The 12,267-nt window shown below is 39.2% G+C and overlaps 1 protein-coding gene across 1 annotated transcript in view; it reads left to right on the forward strand.

Annotated features, from left to right (window-relative positions):
• CNTN5 (contactin 5) overlaps nucleotides 1–12,267 on the forward strand; it is a 470,769-nt gene that overhangs the window by 162,200 nt on the left and 296,302 nt on the right. The window lies entirely within an intron of this gene.

The raw sequence follows: 12,267 nt of genomic DNA on the forward strand, positions 1-12,267 counted from the left end.
TAGCATATAGATTCTGATAAGCTACAACAAGACAACGCTATAAAATCATAAAGACAATAATTTCAGTGAGCCAATTGCTTACTTCAGTATCTCCTGAAATTGAGATAACATGATAGCACCAGCTGTCAATATGTACAACATGTAATCATTTTCCAAATCAGAAAGATGATTTATATCACACTCTATGCCTGCTATACTTAATGGTTCTATTTCAGAGAGTTTAAATCCCATGCTATATAATTAATTTTCAATGATGTTTACAATATGAGTATTGGGTATAGAGACAGGAGTGAAATTTTGATTATATTTGATTAGAGTATTATGATTTATCTTAAACAGAGTGCTGTTGTTTGGTTTTTTTAGGGTGATAAGACCTCAGGGTGCTTTCTAACTCTATAATTATAATTTGCATAACTGCATCTCTAGCAGAGTACCTAATCATTTAACTTTAGTTATAGTGAACTACTCTCACAGCATAACTATAAAGTACTTGGAGGTAAAATGTGTGACATAAATATGCTTAAAGTAAGTTCATCTTACGAGTGAGAAAATATTAGCAAATATGAGGAATTTAGCTAGTGAAAGGAGGTATAGGGTATGACTAGAGTAAATGACATGTTTTCTAATATCAAGACATTAAAATAACATATATGTGCAATTCTATTTCAACCTAAAGGGAAGCAGGATCATATTAAACTAAAATCAAAATAAATCATTGTGTGTTCATTCTAATAAGTAAAAGATACCTATACATAGAAAAATATTTCAAGAACTTAAAATCCATCAAGGAGTTGTTTGGGCAGATATCTGAGAAATTCTTCCAAATGCAAAGATATCAGTTAAATGCACATGGTTAAATAAGACCTTAAAAGTGGTTTTTTTTTTTTACCATTTTTCTATATTGTCATGTCAACTATGCCTGGGAATTTCCAGAATAACTAGCTTAATTCCAACAAATACAAAAATAATGTATTTTAGTTTGATGACAAAGGTTAAGTATATCCTACAGTTAAATAATTCTTAAATGCTAGTATTTGCACAAAAGCCACAAATAAACAGGGGAATCATATTGTAAAACAAATTGAAGAACTAAATTTATAGAGAAAAAAACAATATGGGATATTTCCCCAGGCAGGTTTATTTAATAAGCTAGATGTGTTTGCTTTTGGAAGTCTTGAAATATGCTTAGTAAATTGATGGTTGAAGTCCTTTTTGTACTAGGTAGGATTCAACAGTTATGTGATTTTAATACTGTATTTTCTTAACTTCTCCACTCATTCTCTGCTATTCCTTCTCCCTGCACCATATCAAATAAACAAATACAAGGTGGGGGGTGAGGAGACACACAGATTATCAAAGTCTCTGGTGTTCATTTCATATCTTTTTGTGAAGTGTCACAACCATAATTTTTTAAGCTCATAAAGAGATATGCCTCTACCTAAAGACTAACCTACCATTCTGATTAAAGTAAACAGAGTCAAGAAAATAACATCTTTACATATGGTAAATTCCTTACAGCATATTGTCATGTGGAGTAGATTGCCGCTGTATCCAAACGTTTTCACAGCAGTTTTGAATTAATACCTGAATCTGCTTCTTTCTCACAGCTCTCTTGAGCAGCTTTCCACTTTAACAAATACACAAATCTCTGGTGGATCTTTGCAGAAGAACACTATTAATTACCACTAAATATCAATCAAGCTGATTTGCCTTCTCAGTCTTTCCACATGGAGTGTTTCAACCAAGTGTTCCTCATGGAATTTTATAACTAAATTATAGAATAGAGCATATCAAGCTCTTTTCTCTCATGGCTTCTACACTGGCTATTCCCTCTCCTGAGAATATGCTTCCCTGTTCTTCCCATGCTGGCTCTTCCTTATCCTCTGACCTCAACTTAAATATTACTGTCTAAAGAGACTATCTTCTATGACTACTTTAACTCGCACTCATTTTTCTCTATCTAAATACATTTTTCTTCTTAACTCTTAATCCAGTTTTAAATGATTTACTTTTGTGTTTCTCTTTAAAACCTTTTTTTTCCTCTGTATCAGTCAGGAATTCTGTTGGAAACTGGATCCAATTCAGGCAGTTCAAAATATTTTAGAAAAAGACACAAGTTAAAGATCTGCCTGTGAGCAGGACCAAGGACAGAAACTAAGGCATTGGTAGACTAGTAGTGACAGCAGGAAATCATTCTCGCCCATAAGCCACAATGAGCAAGGGAAGGAGATAGTGTCATCAGAATCAGGGACAAAAGATATGGAGTAGGACAGGAGCCACCCAAGAGGAAGGGGCTGTAGTTGCTGTAGTCATGAAACAATTCATTAAAAGAACAGAGAATCAGGAAATTCATATCCTGACTTTTTTCCACATGCCTTCTGATCTTCTCTGATGTATCTTAGGGCTGAAGGCAACCAGAGCCAGCTTGCAAGCCAAAAGGATGAAGTTGGCAATACAAAAAACAAGGCAGAGAGTGTGGGAGAAGAGAATGAACTCAGAAATAACATGTCTGCTTGATCCAACCAACTCTTTATCGTTAACAGATAATAAATAACAGATTCTTTATGCATAAAGCATTTTGACTAACTCTCATTCTCTCGAACAAATGTTCCTCCTTCCACTCCAGACCTTGATTTCTTCTCTGCTCTTTTCCTATTTATACCTAAACTTACACTTATATTTCTATCCATACCTTTTCCTGAAGTCTCACCTCACTCCAGCAGTATGTCTCTTTTTTAGACCTACACTTTCTCCTCTTTGGATTTTCTTCTCAAATCTTATTATCACATTCTCTTTAAACTTCATATTTAACAAAAACAATCTAAGAAACCTCTTTATCTATTGACCCTTAGGGATGATTGGTTTGTTTGTTTGCATTGAAGGCTAAGATAAGGTGAAAAAGGAAAGAGATGCAATTAATGCAATAATGGCTGGAAGGACAAACTAGAAGATCACAACATAAAATCTTGCTGTCTCCACCACTGCCTCCTCAATACCTTATAGGGACAATCCAGCTTTTCTATAGAAAATCCCATTTTTAATCAAAGTCATTCATTGCATCAAATGCCTTCTTAGGTACACCCTCTCTCTGAAGGAAAAAAAAAATCATTCATAATGCAAAGAAGTCAAAAAGCAAGAGGTTGGCTTTGTAGATTTCATCTTAGAAATGTATATGAGCTAAAGTATCTTTAGAGAACCTAAAAACTGAAATATGTCTCAAGGTTTTTAAAACAAAATATGTGTCAGGTAATGCCCTGGCTTCCATGGACTTCCATGGCCCCTGTCCTCAAAGAGATGCTGTCCTACCTTTACACCTTTACTGGATCCAGCACCACCTCTGGAGTCTAGTCTTAGTCATTTCAAAAGCAGCAGCCACACACCCTGACTAAGGTGTCCTCCCCAGTCAACTTTTACCTCTAGAGAGACTGACTGCCCATCTTTCTTGTTCCAACTATAAACTGAGACAAAGGCAGATTTCCTTCCTCTTGAAGTTCCTGACCCAGAGCAAACTGGGAAATTTCTTGGCATTATTGCAGTCACCCTTTCAAGCTGTCAGAATACTCTTCCACTGTTCACAAACAACATTTTTGCCCCTCTATTGAAGTACATTTACTTCTATGACATCTGTCCCAAGGTGTTTTGTTCTTGTAATTGAGAGAATATAAACTGATGCAGCCATAGTTACACACATAATTTTAAATATATACATGCCGATACATTTTCTGTGTTCTTAAGGGAAAGAGTGGAAGACAAATGATTTTAGGTTATTGAATTTTACTATCTCTTAATACACACAGTTTTACCCACCTGCCTAATCTGCGGTTAAGTTAAAAAAAAAAGAGGCAACAGGAAAGCTGTAACTTACACGTTTTCTTCTAAATAAACCTCTACTGAAGTCTCAATTTAGTAAAAACCAAATGGTTTCTCTACAAGTTGGTGCGGCAGAATACAATAGAAGTGGACTAGTTATAGTTCCAGAAATCTCTCTGCAAATAGAATTATACAATACAGAGGACAGAATGTATGCCTGAGGTGACTGTGACATGCTATGTTTCGTATTGGTCAACTCTGCAAAGGAATGATTTCCCCAGAAAAATGGCAAGTGCTTAAAGAGGACCCAATAGGGAAACAAAGGTGTGTAAAGGCTTGAGAAATACATCAAAGTGTAAAAAAAAGGAGGAGGATTAATTATTTTGGAAAGAAAAGGCTGTTTTAGACATATGGAAGGTTATTATCAAGAGATTGCTCACAAGCTGTTCTCCAGTTTCAACACGATAGGGAAGGAGTGAAATTCCAACAGTATGGGAATTAAGCTAGCAGAATTATGTTGGCAAAAAGTAGAATTTCTTGCTGAAAAATGTTGTTACAGGGAAAATAGATTGTTAGCAGAGGCAATAGAATCCCTTTCCCCACAGTACTGTAAGAATATAATAATATGAATTTATCTTCTAATAAATTAGTTGTAATATCTCCTGAAAGGAGAGAGATGGTCTGGATGAGGGTTGGAAGTAAATATTTAACAATTCTGTTTTGATGACTGCTCGCTCATCTCCTCACTTGGGCTCAAAGTTGAGGAGAAGTCTAGAGTCAAGCCTCCTTAATTAGCTGCCTTTTGGCAACTACATTGTTACCTGACATTTTTAAACGGTTGGTGACCTCTGCAAGTAGTAGAAATGCCTTTTCTTGCTCAGAGACTTTAGTTAGGGAAGAAGGGGTGTCTTAGATATTTTCCAGGTCTACTTTTAAATACTGGACACTACAGTCTCGAAAGGAAATGAGAGAAAAGAGGTCAAAAGACAACACAAGTGCAAAATCTCTTAGGGCCCTAAATAATATTTCAGTTTAATGGCTCTCTCTATATATTACATGCAATTGAAAGTTGGTGATATTTTCAACTGGTTGTGCTAAGTTTGTAAGTCTAGTCTATATAAGTCATTAACCAGGTAATAGAATAAGATGAGAATTTTCAAGTATGGAGAGTTAGTAACTGCAGGATGAAGCTACTGCGTCCAGGGCTGAGATGAAAAGCAGGGAGAGTTGTAATTATTAAAACTTAGACCCAGACGCCTGAGGAGCAGGCACCTGACAGCTGGATTTCTGAGGGGGACAAAATGAAGCATGTCCTACAAGCCTTAGCAAAACAAACTAGATTCCCTTGCTGCTTCAGGAAGGACATGTTGCTAAGGCGCAGTTCATCTGAACCTCTTGCAGGCAAGAAGAAGACAGGAAGCAAAGCAGGAGTCCCTGTCCTCTATCTCCCTCTAACATCCCATATTGGCAGTGCTCCTGTGGTCCAGTAACTGTTCCTCAGTCTAAAATACAGCAGGTCCTCAAATAATGTTTCATTTAACATCCTCTTGTTGCAATGTTCACTGAAAAAAATCAATTCCCAGCTTGGGCCACCATCTGTGGAGTTTGGATGTTCCCCCCCATCTGTGTGAGTTTCTCCAGGGACTCAGGTTTCCTCCCGCACCCAAAGTTGTGCAGGTGAGGTGAGTTCGCTCTCTCCATCATCCTAGTCTGAGTGAGTATGGGTGTGTGAGAGGCCCTGCGACAGAAGGGCCTTTTGTCTGGGGTGGGTTCCCGCCTGACGCCCTGAGCTGCTGGGTTGGGCTCTGGCCTCCTTCAACCCTAAACAGGAATAAGTGTGTGGGAAAATAATTATCTTCCTTATTTTAATTATGTTTTCTTAAATGTATGTATAACTCACATTTATTTCAATGTTTGATATTAGAAGAGCTTGTGGTCTTTATTTAGAAGTTTGGTGATGTTTTTATCACCAGAAGTATGTGATAGGAACTTAACTATTCTTTATTAACCTGTGGTAAAATTAGTTTCTGTACAGTTGTTTCAATGAAGGTTGCCATTTCCAAGAACCCATCGACAATGTTAAGTGAGGATTTACTGTACCCTGACCTCACAACGCTACTCAGTCTTCGAGGCTTAGGTCAAATGCTACTCTTCTGTTAAATCTTCCCAGTTTTGCTTGAGATCCAGTCTCTTATCTTCAGAACTAATGGCCAGGCATATTTTACAGTTTAGCTTGTCCCATGGGGCTATTGTGTATATCTTTCTTTATTGTGGTAAATATTTGAATCCCTGGAGTATTTTTTTGTGCAGTAAATATATTCTATGCTGAATATATTTACTGAATTGAATTACAGTCTGAGAAATGTGGTCAAGCTTTCATAACAGCAGGCATGTTATTTCCTTGGATTGGTCAGACAAAGGCCTTTAGATGCCTTTTACATGTCTGGGCCCTGAAAATTCTGACTGTGTTACGTTAACTACAGATGTCTGGCAGGTTTCACCATGCGGTCTCTTGCAGACTCCCAGGAAGATCACTAGATATGTCCCATTGCCACCAACAACAAAGAAGTAAATTTAGTCACTGATGCTTAAATAACCCCATGTACAAGGGCAAACCTGGGGTTATTCTGTACTAAAAAAAGCCGTACGCTATCAAGCAATGTTGTTTTATCTATTTGGCAATCCTGCAAGCTAATAGTGTTACAGGCCGATTTTTTTTTAACTTTACACATTCCTTATCTTGCTTCTGCAGCCATTAACACACAATCAGATCAGCTGCGCTCAAAAGGCCTTGAACCAGTTACTGTAATAATTATGTGAATGACCTTTCAAGGCTCATCTGAAACCTGGTGGTGAGGTGGGAGGGAAGAAATCACCCGACTTCCTGCCCTTTTTAGTTTCTTCTTATCTCTCAGATAGCAGTTACAAATTATCTTTTGTTACACTCCAGCAAACGCCTATTAGGGAACAGAGACATTAATTATTTTTATATGTTTATTCCAAGTAAGAAAGTGCCAGTTATCAATTCATAAAGGATTTTGCCTCAGTCCTTAGCCAAGCTGTCTCAAATGGCTTCACTTGTGTCCCCTTGTAACTGTGAGAATGGTGAGTTTTCCTCTGAGATTTCCCACAATCTGCAATTGGCAAACGTTCCTGGAAGAACCTGCTCTTTAGTTACAGAGTGATGATTTATTAATACTATTGTGAACCGCCAGTCCCTAAGGACTATAGGAATTAAAAAGAGAGTTGTGTGATTATTTGTCAATCAAACTAAAACCAAATTACTTAAGTGTTAGATTGATAGAAGATGTGTTAGTCACTGGGTCTAGGAATCAATAAATGTTCAGATATCACAGGAAAGAAGTACATTATGGAGTCAAGAAAACCACCCTTATGACCTATTGGTTGCTTGAGTATTATTGAAACCAAGGATGTATCCTCATTTCAGATGGTACCCAAAGGAGATGAGTGCAGATGGAACCTTGTAGATCATGTAGCCCAATATCAACTTGTAGATGGGAAACTGAGACTCTGCAGGAAAGGGCTAGACAAAGACATGTGGGCTTGCTGGCCAGGATAATGGTTTGATGCTTCTTCATCTGATGTTCCACATATTTTTAGCATTCTTCTATAGTGCCAACTGTTTGCTTTTGTACTCAGAAGTGTTGTCTAGTTCTAGAGAAACACAACCAATAATTCATGATTTTTTTACATCCAGAGTCAGTTAACTGACATATGTCTAACTTTTCAAGGGCTATCTAAGGACCAATTAATCTGCTTCATCAGGAAAATGACATACACAGGAAAGACCTCACAGACTACCAAGCTATAGACCACAGGTGGCAAACACAAGGCCCATGGGCCGAATCCGGCCCTCCACCTTGTTTATTCTGGCCTGGCACCATGTTTTTACCCAGCAGCAGCACTGAATTCCTTGCCCCTAGTTAAGGAGTAGCTACATTTATACAGTCCTAAAATTACATTCGGCCCTTTAAAGGCAACCACGAGGCTGAAGTGGCCCCTGGTGAAAACGAGTTTGACACCCCAGCTGCGGAAGTAGAACTAGGTATCCTGATTTTAAATTAATATTCCTCTAGACTTATCTTACTCCTTTTTAGTTGTTAAAGTACTTCCCATGTTATCAAAGTCAAGCATTTTTAAAAATATTTTATTCATTTATTTTTAGAGGGAAAGAGAGGGAGAAAGAGGGGGAGACATCAATGTGTGGTCGCCTCTCACATGCCCCCTGCTGGGGACCTGGCCCACAACCCAGGCATGTGCCCGGACTAGGAATAGCACCAGCCACCACTTGCTTCTCAGGCCACTGCTGAATCCACAGAGCTATACCAGCCAGGGCAGCAAGAATTTTTTTTAATGCACATAAGTAACTCAATGATTGAGAATAAAAAATATTAATATATAGGATAAGCCACCAAGGGCATGAAGCAAGAAATAATAACAAATGACTGAGATTTTTTACTTGGATCATTAGGTTCACCCAAAACATTTATTTTGGATGAATCTTCTCAGAGTTTTCATAGAACAACCTCTCCCATTGGGTTTTTTTTAATATTCTCTTTATTTATTTTTCAAGAGAGGGGAAGGGAAGGAGAAAGAGTGGGAGAGAAACATCAATGTGTGGTTGCCTCTCATGTGTCCCCTTCCGGGAACTGGCCTGCAACCCAGGCACGTGCCCTGACTGGGACTCGAACCGTGATACTCTGGTTCGCAGGCCCACGCTCAATCCACTGAGCTACACCAGCCAGGGCTCCCATTGGGTTTTAATTGTGGATCAGAAACTGGTTGGCCACCAACATGCATAAAGAGTATATAATGAAATAGTGCATCCATCAGGAGTTTCTAACTTATATCCCACCATCCAAAAATACATCAGGTACATAATCTTTTTTAAAATATTTACCTGAGGACATGCTTATTGATTTTAGAAAGAAGGGAAGGAACAGAGAAGGATAGGGAGAAAAACATTGATTTGGGAGAGAAACATCAATCCGTTCCCACTGGGGGCCAAACCCACAGCCTAAGAATGTGCCCTGACTGTGAATCAACTTTGTGACATTTTGGATTACGGGATAATGCTCCAACCAACTAAGCCACACTGGCCAGGGCTAGATATATAACCTTGATACCTGAGTAAGCCTTTAGTGGAGCAAAAGTAGAAAAAGTTTTAACCCCCAAATTGTCAAATATCTCAGAATAGTTAAAGCTGAACTTGTACTTAGGACCAGATGGTTTCTAGATGTCACTTAAATTTTTTAATGTTTTTTATTTTATTTATTTATTTTTTAAAAGATTTTATTTATTTATTTTTAGAAAGAGGGGAAGGGGGGAGAAAAAAAGGGAGAGAAACATCAGTGTGTGGTTGCCTCTTACGTGGCTTCCACTAGGGACCAGCCCTGCAACCCAGGCATGTGCCCTGACTGGGAACTGAACCAGTGACCCTTTGGTTTGTAGCCCACACTCAATCCACTGAGCTATACCAGCCAGGACCTAGATGTCACTTAAATTATAACCACATCTCTGACATGATTTGTCAATGCATTAAAAACTTTAAAAAACAGAAATAAATTTAGGCATTTTCTTTGATCCTCTGACCTCAGTTTCTTTAATTTGAACTCTTCTAGTCTTAAGTTTCTATTTTTTATGTAATCAATCACCCACAAATTCTCACTGATTATTCTACTAATAATTTAAATTTTATGCAAATGACAGTCTCTTGTAAAGATGATTAAATAATGATATTACAACTTTTAAAGTCTATTTATGTTACATCAAACATGTCGAAGCCTGTTTATTTGAGGTCTAATTCTGACTGATATGTTTAATGACAACACTTAATTTTTAAAGCTATCATAGTTCATAGATTCTTGAAAGTGGTATGATTTATTGTACTATGAATTAATCCTTCTTTAATATGTTTTATTCTGGTTATATTGGTATTGTTTGAGCTAGAGCAGCATAAAATTTTGTCCAGTAAAAAAAAGATGAGTTTAGAATGTAAAGATATTTTCAGATGCAGTTCTTAGAATGATTGGACATGAAGGTGGATATTTAGGTAACGAGCATGGCATTACCATCTAATATATTTTAAAATTTTGTAGTTTTCATTTCAGTAACTGGAATTTTGAATGCCATGGTCATATATGACAATGAATATGGTGTGTCTTCCTTGACACTTCCCTCTCCCTGACTTTAGTAGCCTGGACCCCACCTCCAACCCTGGGCATCATCAATGACCTCCTTCAATCCTTCTGCCCCACTCTGTTAGCCATTTAAAAAATTCATCAAGCATACCTCTTTATTTCTATTCTATTTGCCACTGCCACAGATCAGGTCTATTATTATTTAACTAGTTCCTCTCATTTTTCTTCAAATAAGACTAGGGATATCCTTTTAAATTATCACCACACTGATGGCCCACCAGCTTTGGGAATTTCCCCAAGTGCTTCTTTCTGTCAAGTTCTGCTATGTGCACTTTACTGGTTCTGTTTTCCACAGTTCCCAGTACTTTACTCCTGAGTTTCATACACTCCCGATCCCAGTCAGACTGTTAGACTTTTAAGGTGGTTGTTGATTCCAGCTTTGCCTCTTAATTTCATCTACATGAGATTCTTCAAACCCTGCCCCACAGCCATGGTTCTAGACTGGTTCCTAGAACTTCAAGTTAAATACAACTCCACACCCATCTTCATCTACCTACATAGTAAGTTTTTACTCCCACTGGAAGTGACCTCCAAGACAGTGTCTCAAAGTATAAATGCCCACATTAACTTTCACTCTTTCTTTTTTAATTTCATCTGTTTGATCACCATAACTGTCTCTTAAATTTGTTCCCACTTGGTGCAAAATGAATTTTTATTGACTGAATTAAATTATTCATCAACATGTTACCGAACAACAAGAGGTCCGAGGAAGGGGCAATACAATATTTGGCCCACCTAGGGATGCCCAAAACTGCTATACAACAGGGGCCCCTCCCAAAAACAGAATACTAATATCTACTGGGCCCTTCTGTCTGCCGCCAATTGGAAAGACATCTCTTAATGCCAGAGATTTGTGAAAAGGAAACAAAATGTTTATTTAATGCTATTCAGGCCTAATGCCACCACTAAAATATCAAAGTCCTTTAGGTTGTACACCTACACCCACACAGCGCTCCCTTCTCCCACTGTCCCAACTCCGGGTACCGTCGAATCAGGAAAAGAGCACACGTCTGTGTTGCAGGCCGCTGGCACCGTCAGCTGTGTCACTGTGCAGGATCTCGAGTTAATCCAAAGTACTGTGGTACCCTCTCATGGTCCACTGGCAAGAGTCCTTTGTACCCAGTTCCAGTCAAAGTCTCTCTTGCTTTTTCAGGCCCCCGCAGCCAAAGGGGGCACCCCAAAGCCGCGTGGGCCTCTTCTACCAAAGCTGCAGGGGTTTGCACTCCACCAAAAGCATGTGGCTTTCTTCTTCACCTGGCTGCAGGGATCTCCATTCTGGCAAAGCTGCGTGGTTTTTCCCTTTCACCTGGGAAAGAGGGGGTCCGCACCCTGCCAAAACCACGTGGCTCCCTCTTTCACCTCACCAAGAGGGGGTCCTCACTCTGCTGAAACCGCGTGGCTCTCTCCCAGGCCTTCTCACTCAAGAGCGCAGCCCCTAGTTACATCCTCCTGAGTCCCCGCTAGTTCCATCTTGAGTTCCCGCTACTTCTCACTCAGGAGTGCAGCTCCTAGTTCCATCCTGAGTCCCTGCTACTCCCTTCTCACTCAGGTGTGCAGCTCCTAGTTACATCCTCCTGAGTCCCAGTCCACTCACTCAGGAGAGCAGCCCTTAGTTTCCATCTTGAGTCCCCCTAGTTCCATCCTCAGACCCTGCTAGTTCCTTCTCCCTGGCTCCAAACTTGGCCACTGCTATTTAACATATCTATGAAACCAGTTAAAGGTTATAGATATGTTAAATAACCATTCCTCCAGAGGTTAGCTCCAAAACTGTTGCTATGCAAAATAGCTCTCAATGGCCCTGGCTCTATTCATCCCTTCCCCCCCCCCCGGGGGGGGGGGCGGTGAGGACATCTTATATGTCTCTCCAATATTTCTATACGCTTTGAATTCTGGACACCTTTCTACATCTTTTTTTGGGGGGCCCCCCTTGGCTGCACCCTGTATCAAACACAGCAGGTCTGTATATATGCTCAAGGAGAAGTAGATATGAACTAACATACTAAAGAATTTTTTTAAAGATTTCATTTATTTACTTTCAGAGATAGGGGAAAGGAGAGAGAAAAAGAGAAAGGGAAAAATCAGTCTCTTGCCTCTCACACAACTGTGCCTGCAACCCAGACAAGGAATCAAGTAAGCGACTTTTTGGTTTGCAGGCCAGCACTCAGTCCACTGAGACACACCAGCCAGGGCCACACTAGAGTATATTAAGCCTGAGACCACATATGCATCGGTGTTT

Source organism: Artibeus jamaicensis, unplaced genomic scaffold, assembly GCF_021234435.1.
Source record: "Artibeus jamaicensis isolate MK-2021 breed Jamaican fruit bat unplaced genomic scaffold, CSHL_Jam_final contig_585, whole genome shotgun sequence".
NCBI classification, from domain to species: Eukaryota; Metazoa; Chordata; class Mammalia; order Chiroptera; family Phyllostomidae; genus Artibeus; species Artibeus jamaicensis.